Raw genomic sequence first — 8,126 nt, 5'->3', positions numbered from 1 at the left:
ATGCCTCCCATTCTTCTTGCCTTCTGACCTCTGTGGTTCCTTTTCCCCCGGCAAGGTCAAGCCCTTAACATCAGGATTATGTTGAAAGAAAGACGAATATTTTCCCCAAACTTCTGAAATTATCAGGATTATATAAAGTGGGGGCTGGCCTCCTTAGTAAAGGGAGAAAACGAAATCTCATTCCCAAATGATTCTGACCTGTATTGGCCTCCAAGTTTTGGCCAAATGATGCCTCTTTTTTGCCCACATAGCTGTATTTACCATAATCTGTGTCTCTCCATTCTCAGCAGTACAGTCCTCATGGTAATGATGCCACTAACTCCCATTTGTTACTGATTAATACACAGCATATTGGAAAATGGAGTTAAAGTGGAATGCAATGGTAATTAAGCAAAAGATGTCAGAGAGCCTTTACTTTTAACTTCTTTTGCAAAAATCATTTTTGAGGAGTGGCAAACTGAAAAACCACATCCTGACACAGCATCCACAGTCAATTAGCCCCTTCCCTGAGTGAGAAAATGCATGCTTTCCTTGCAGAGGATCTGTGTTAAACATCTTACCTGGAAGACAACATTCAGTTCCCCATTCATTGACATTTTAAGGCAAGTAACAACAGGGTTTTTCTAGCTGCTTTTCTCTACCCTCAGACACACAGGTCAAAAGAGAAGGCAATGTTAGGCTGAAATTTCTGTAATTTACAATCTCCAGTTTGTGGGCCAGAGCCAAAGGGCTCTTGGCTACAAAGTGTAAACAGCATTGTTGCCTCTTAATCTGGGTAATTGGTCCCAAATGCTGTTGCCACTTTTCAGATCAGATGCTTTACATACTTTTTAAAGAACCTGGAACTTTTCTCCTTTGGCAGAGAAAAGTTTGGTGCATTAACTCAGTCTTTTCATCAGCACTAAGACTCCTATAAACAGCCATGTGATTTCATTTGGGGGCCTGTAAACACAGGAGACTGGGGGCCCGCTTGGAGAGTTCCAGTCCATGTTTGAATGTTCATCCATCTATCGTTTGCTCCCCCATCCAAGCCAACTTCAGAGTGTTTACTTAATATACATAGCTTCTGCAAAAGTTGAGCAGACAGGCCACCTCCTAGAGGGTGCCCCCAGTTATCAGAAGCCAGGTTATGTCCCATTGCAGCAGAACGTGTTCTTATCAGTACATGCCTTAAGTGTGATGCACCGCAGTAAATTTGGCCTAAAACCAGTTGTTCTGTGACATCATCTTCTGGGAGAAGTCCTGGGGATGCTGTGGGAGAGAAGACAGTGTATGGTGTTCTGGGAGGAGACGAGGCTTGGGACGATGCAGGGGGACCACAGGCTGCATGACCCTGGGCAGGTAACACAACCTCCCTGAGCCTCGGTTTTCATATCTACAAAATGGAGCTAATAATATAAACTTCACAAACTCATCATGAGAATTAAATGAGAAAGTGAATATAAAGGTTATGGGGGCATTCCACATACTATTATGAGGTAAAGTAATTTTAAAGCCATATGGCTTAAAAAATACTTTACATCATAATAGTATATATATATATTAATAATTGTATAGTATATATATTACTATCATATAGTAATATATGTAATAGTATATATTATATATATATATATATATATATAATATATATATGCCTATCTTTCTGCTTCAACCTACACAAGGCAGGGAACATATTTTTGTTTTCCTGTGAAATCTCTGATTTAGGCTTCAGTATTCCAAGAAAATATAGCTTTCATTACTGGTCTTACAAGAAAATGACAAAATCTGAGTTCCCTTAATTTGTTTTTCTCTTAGACCTTCCTCTTTACCTATTTCCAATCTCCCTGGTGACATTTGTAGGCCTTCATTTTCCTTCTAAATATTTCTAGAGTGCTATTGAGTTCTATATTAACTATTGCTTCTCCAAGTTTCCCTTATTTAGTTCTTCTGATCTTTCCTCCCAAGTCAATCTCTCACCCTGTCATTTTTGTACTTTTTTTCTTTGAATTCCAGTCCATTTATCTCTATCTCTTTGGCATTAAGGTATTCTACATATGTAGCATTCCAAGTAGACACTCAGCAAAGACTTCAGGGAGATTTGGGACTTCGACTCCCTTCCTACTTCTGGGTTAAGAAGATTAGACAAGAATGAGCTTTCTCGACCTTGGTTTCTGCCATTATATTTACTTCTGTTCTCAGCAGTTAAAAATGGGAAAATACTTCTCCTATGTATAGTCTGTAGCAGTTTGTTTTCCAAACAACATTGCAATTATATTTTCTCTAGGGAGGCAGTATAGCATTGTGCTTAAGTACAGAGATTCCAGAACCAGGCATCCTGGCGTTCAAATCCCTTTTAGGAGCAGTGTAACCTTGGGCAAGTTATGTAATTTCCCTGTGCCTAGTCTTTCTTATCTGCAAAATGGAGATAATTGTGTTTGTTTGGTACTGTTATGGTCAACTAAGTTGAGTTAATACATGCAAAGTACTTAAAATTGTGCCTGGTTACAGTAAGCACTCAAGAAATGTTGGTTACGGACATTTCATTTAGATTCTCCTTTTTTAAAAAATTGTATGTGTATTTAACTGTCAGTTTCCCCTCTGGTCTCTCATATGTGGTCACATTTCCACATATATCATTGAAAATGGGCTTCATATACTGTTCTTCCCGACTTCAGAATGTTACAGGAAATACGAAATAAAATAGGACAAAACAGCAATTCCCAAAACATCTAGCTCTCTTCCCCAGCCCATCATCTCTTCATCATTAGCTAAAGTGGGATGAAAGTTTTATTATGAACCCAAAACACAACTGTAGTTTACCCCAAAGTGAGTGAATCTGGGTTAGCTTTAGGAAAATCTGGTTTGAATTTTAGGTGAACCTCCTTTTTACTCTCAAATGCCGAAAAGAGGATTTACAGTTTCAGGTGGATACCAAATGAAATTTGGTAAGTTCATCTGAGTTTTACTTTGGGTTTGTCATTTGAATGAACTCAAATTTCATGCAGCCTTAATCCTTATATTTATGGTTTTCCTGCCATTTTCACCTCAGTTGATAAAAAACATTTTTAAATAAAAATTGAGACATACTGTTCAATATTTCAGCAAATTGCAATATTTTAGAGCATATACATTTCTTTGTCTCAATAATATACAACTATGAGGAAAATACAGTTTTGGTAATATATGCTTTAATGAGTCATGTTATTTTTGCAAATATTCTCCTTTACTTCATACTGTGTTTATTAGCCACAAAATTCCAAGTTGACCAGACATTAATTAACAAGATTATCTATTTCTGTCAACATTTAAAGATCTGCAGCTGCATCAATTTTTAATCCCTGGCTCAGGTAAACCATGACTTTAAAATCAAATTTGTATAATATAAGCTTTCTCCATTTTTACATTTCTTCCCCCCAGAAGTCAGAAGCCCAGACTTTAGCTAATTTCCTCAAATTATATGCTAGAGGTTTGAGGAGATTTAAGGATAGATCTTTTATGTCAAAATGGTAGGTTCACAGTTTGTGACTGATGATCTTGGACATATAAATGATATATGCCCATTAAATAAAGAGGCCTTTGGGATGAGAAGATTAAGCAAAAGTGAGTTTAGGGAAATTTCCAAGTCCTACATTTGCAGAGATATGGGCAACATGCTTACAGTTTCTGTTTTATTATAAGGCAAAATAATCTTAAATAACTTATATATTGAGACTAATATATCAATGAGATTAAAAAGATTATTTGCCTAGAAGTGCATTTTTCACTCCAATAGTTAACTAGAAGCTTTGCAGTTACATTACTTTGAATACCTACTTTTTTTAATGGAACTAAACAAAGTTACTCTGGGATTTAAAAAAAACAAAATTCTCTTAAGAAATGTGCATTAGATAAAATTTCTCCCAAATACTACTGATACTTTTTCATAAATTAACCACACTTTATATTATTTAAAAAATTAAAACCTGAAAACACACACAAAAAATGTCACACGTTTTTTCTTCTAATCTGTAGCCCCCAAATGACTGGTAATAAAAATAAACTTTACAACATCTTTGAGAATACCAAAGAACCCCAGTCAAGATTATTTTGGCTAGAAAAGAAAGCAATTTTTATATTCAAAAATTTGGCCTTCGGACATATATACGCTACCAAATGTAAAATAGCTAGCTAGTGGGAAGCAGCCACATAGCACAGGGAAATCAGCTCGGTGCTTTGTGACCACCTAGAGGGGTGGGATAGGGAGGGTGGAGGGAGGGAGATGCAAGAGGGAAGAGATACGGGGATGTATGTATATGTATAACTGATTCACTTTGTTATAACACAAAAACTAACACAACACTGTAAACCAATTATACTCCAATAAAGATGTTAAAAAAATTTTTTTTTGGCCTTCCTTAGTCAATTCCCAAAAGGGAAAAAATCAGCTAATCTTAGAAAGGTGGTAAATTTAAGTGATTCTGTAATCCAAGTTAGTCCTCAATCATGTTTTGAAATATGATGAAACAGTAAGGACCGAGAAAAGACATAGAAAGTTTCAAAAGTAACTCCAAATAGAAACACCGAGCATTTCTTTAAGAGGCTTTCGGCTTCTAAATTAGAGGATGAATAGCGTCTAACTGGAAAATAGCAGCAAGTTTGTGCTAGCGTGCCCGCTTCATGGTATTCATGGCAACCAAAAAAGAAGAAAAATACTCTTAACGTATTCTATTACCGGATCATTTAAATCAGCATGAAACATATTTTTGTCGGTCACGTATTCCAGGTATCACCCTAGACAGCAAGTCAGCTAAATATGGACACATCCATACACAGGTTCTAACACTCATACAACAAACAACTGGGCATGCACGTACACTGGCATACGCATGCGCACACACAAACATATACGTCCGAAACCTGCCCAGGCTTCCCTCTGGGTCCTTGAAAACTCTGGCATATTGTAAACCCAGGAAAGAATTTTAATCTACATGGTTTTAAAATAGGAGCCTTTTAAATATGCTGCATACAATTTGTGATGGTCATCTCTAAGATGCTGCTCCATTATCCTTTTCCATTTGGAATGAATGAGGCTAATTAATTTCAGACCATACTTGATGAGGTCAGCACCATACGAGGGGTGCGTGCTAGACATTGCTAATCTCTTTCAGCTGAGAGTGATGAATTAAAGATGAAGCATGCCTTTGCAGGCCTAATTTAGAATGTATATCAAAAAACCTACAGCCAATAACACTATACCCTACAACAAAGAAAAACTGGTTCACTCAAACTCCCTGAGTTGTGTTGATTTTAAAGACATTTTCAGTCCTCTTTCGAATTCCATCTGTGGATGGGTGAACCATATCAAGAAAATCAAGCCATCTCTCACACATAGCCATGTGGACAAAAAGTGGGATTAAAGGAAAGAAAGAAAGAAAACAGAAACAAAATACAACAATCAGGGTTTGATCCCTTATGTATTAAAATTCCACCTACACATTAGACGTTTTTTTTTTTTTTCTAGAGCTACCAGACTGACAAAGATCCCAAATTAGCAATACCTGTATTCAAGCAATGACCACCCAGCTCTGCTGAGACATTTCAAAGCAACATGCTAAATGAGGCAGCCTGTTGTTTTTAAAGCAGGTATCTTAATGAAGCTTATTAGGTTTTTCCATGTCTCTCTTTTGAAAGCCAATAGAGATTGACCAGGTAGATAATGTGATACCTTTTATAAAGCCAAGAAAGAAATTGTAATACTGATGCCTCCAGGCCAAAATGTTCTTATGAAGTTAATGCTGAGCCAACTTCCGAGTTGTGAAAATGGAGATACTCGCTGATCTAAACTCTAAAAAGAAGAAGGAATTAGTCTAAATTTCTCAAAGGTAACTACTCCAAGTCCCTAAGGGTGGCAAGAAAGGTGTTTCAGCCCAGAGAGTAGAGAATACACCTTGAAAAAAGTATTTCAACATACCTAGCAAGAGAAATCCTGACATTCTAATGAGTGGGCATTTCCTACTGGTGGCCACAATAACTCCTGCCTCTGTATCTCGGTAGCCTTCACTAGAAAAAAGCTGCTTCGAATTAGGTCCAATCTACATGCTGAATCAATCTTTCATCCCTTTGATTGCTTCTGAAAATATTTATATTTCTTAATAATGCACATTTTGTCTTGCAACTTCTGATTAAACCCAGACGGGGTTTCCCAAAGCAGCCAATGTATGTGGAAGGGTGATTTGGGACAGGAAAAGGAAGATAAAAAACACAGGTTTTTCCCATTGGGGAACCATTAGAGAATATAAATCTAGCAATTTTGGTTATGTAAGCATAAGAGGAGGGTTGTAATAAATACAGATTGGAATATTACAGTGACCTAATGGAGATTACAGAATATTTTTATTATTGTGTGATTCTTCATTGCAGCTTAAACTCTTCGGCTGGTTAGCTTAACAGATTTTATGAAAAATTATTGTGGGAGAGATTTAGGAAGATTTCATATTACAACCAATAATAACCCACACAAATTATCATATCAAAATAATTAGAGCAGCAAAATAGTTATAATAGGGACACGACGAGATCATCTAAAATTTTTTTTTTTTTTTTTTTTTGATGAATAAGGAGCATAGTTTGGAAGATATTGGGGGAGGGAGGGTGGATTCCTGGTTTGGGGCCCAAGAGAAAAGGGGTCTAATTTCAACCCTGTCACCAATCAGCTGGGAGAACTTACAGAAGTCACCCAACCTCTCCAGACCTCAGGTTTTTCTTCTTGCTTTTATCTGGGAAATAAGGGAGGTAAAGTTCTCCTTGTAAGTTTTAAATTCTATGGTTTTGTAAAGCATTATCCTTGTCCTTAAGCATTCCGTGTTCTCTGAAAGCAGAGAGGAAGAAAAGAGACTTTGTCCAATGCTGTGTCCCCAATGCCAGTCTCTGAGAGATGGCAGTCACAACTTCTCAAAGTACCTCATTTGTCACTTGTCCCTGCTTGCCTCCTCAGACATGGCTGTCACTTTTCTGTTCCTTACTTCTTCTCTCTTAGAGACCATGACAAAAGGAAGCACCCAAAAGCAATGCCCATAGTTTCATTTGACCCAACCACCCATTTTAGAGATGAAGAAAATAAAGGCCAAAGAAGTGAAGGTCACATACTTAGTAACTGGTAAAGCTAGAATTTAAATCCAGGTCTATTTCCAAACCAGGATCTATTCTGCTATGACACACTGCCTCAGAGTCTGAGGGATTTTTATATTCCACAAATAAGTGGGTTTCTTGTGACCACTCAGTGCAGTTGAAGACTCCTTGCAATTGGAAACGGGAACATAGGATAGGGAAGTGGCTTTGAATGTAGACTTCCTGGATTTGAATAACATGTCACCAACTTACTAGCAATGTGAGTTTCAGGCAAGTCCCTAACCTCCATAAGCCTTGGTTTGCTTTTTATTTTTCTCTTGGATAATGGAAAATAACACCAACATCTACCTCAGAGTTGTGTAAGAGATTAAATAAAATACATGTGTATGTTTACCATAGTTCTGGTATATAGTCAATGTTGGCTGCTGTTAGTATCACCACCCTTTTCTTCTTCATTTACATAGAGAAAAACCCTGAAAGGATCCTAGGAAACCTAGGTATGAATTCTGACTGTGCTCCTATTAGTTCCATGGCCTCAGATAAGTCTTTGAGCCTCAGTTTACTCATCAGCAAAATGGGAATTTAAAATATCAACCTTGCAGGATTTTAGTAAAAACCAAATGAGTTATGCATGTGCGAATAACTTTCATAAATAGGTAGAGTCCTATAAAAATACAAGGGTTGATGGTTTTATTAAAACATTATTATTCCTAGGTCAGAAAGCCTCTGGATGCTTAGAGCTGGTTAACAGATGATAAAAGAGATAACGCCACTGATTTGTTTCTCAAATAAATCTCCTTAGAAATGAGATACATGCAACACCATGTAATCATAAAAGAATAAATGCGTTTCTTCAGTTATCACTGTTATCCATTTAATCCTATTCTACTGCTCTCTACCTAAACTTGCAATTCTCTCATAATTTTATCTTACCAGGGAATTAGAAGATGATTAGGTTGCAGGAGCAGGGTTTAGAACAGGAAAACAGCACTCTCTTCTTTGCCTTCCAAGTAATTAGAGAAAGAAATATCTCAAAG

This window comes from Grampus griseus (assembly GCF_964374135.1).
Source record: "Grampus griseus genome assembly, chromosome: 2".
NCBI classification, from domain to species: Eukaryota; Metazoa; Chordata; class Mammalia; order Artiodactyla; family Delphinidae; genus Grampus; species Grampus griseus.
The sequence above is the reverse complement of the archived record's forward strand: the minus strand, read 5'-3'. Positions refer to the sequence as shown.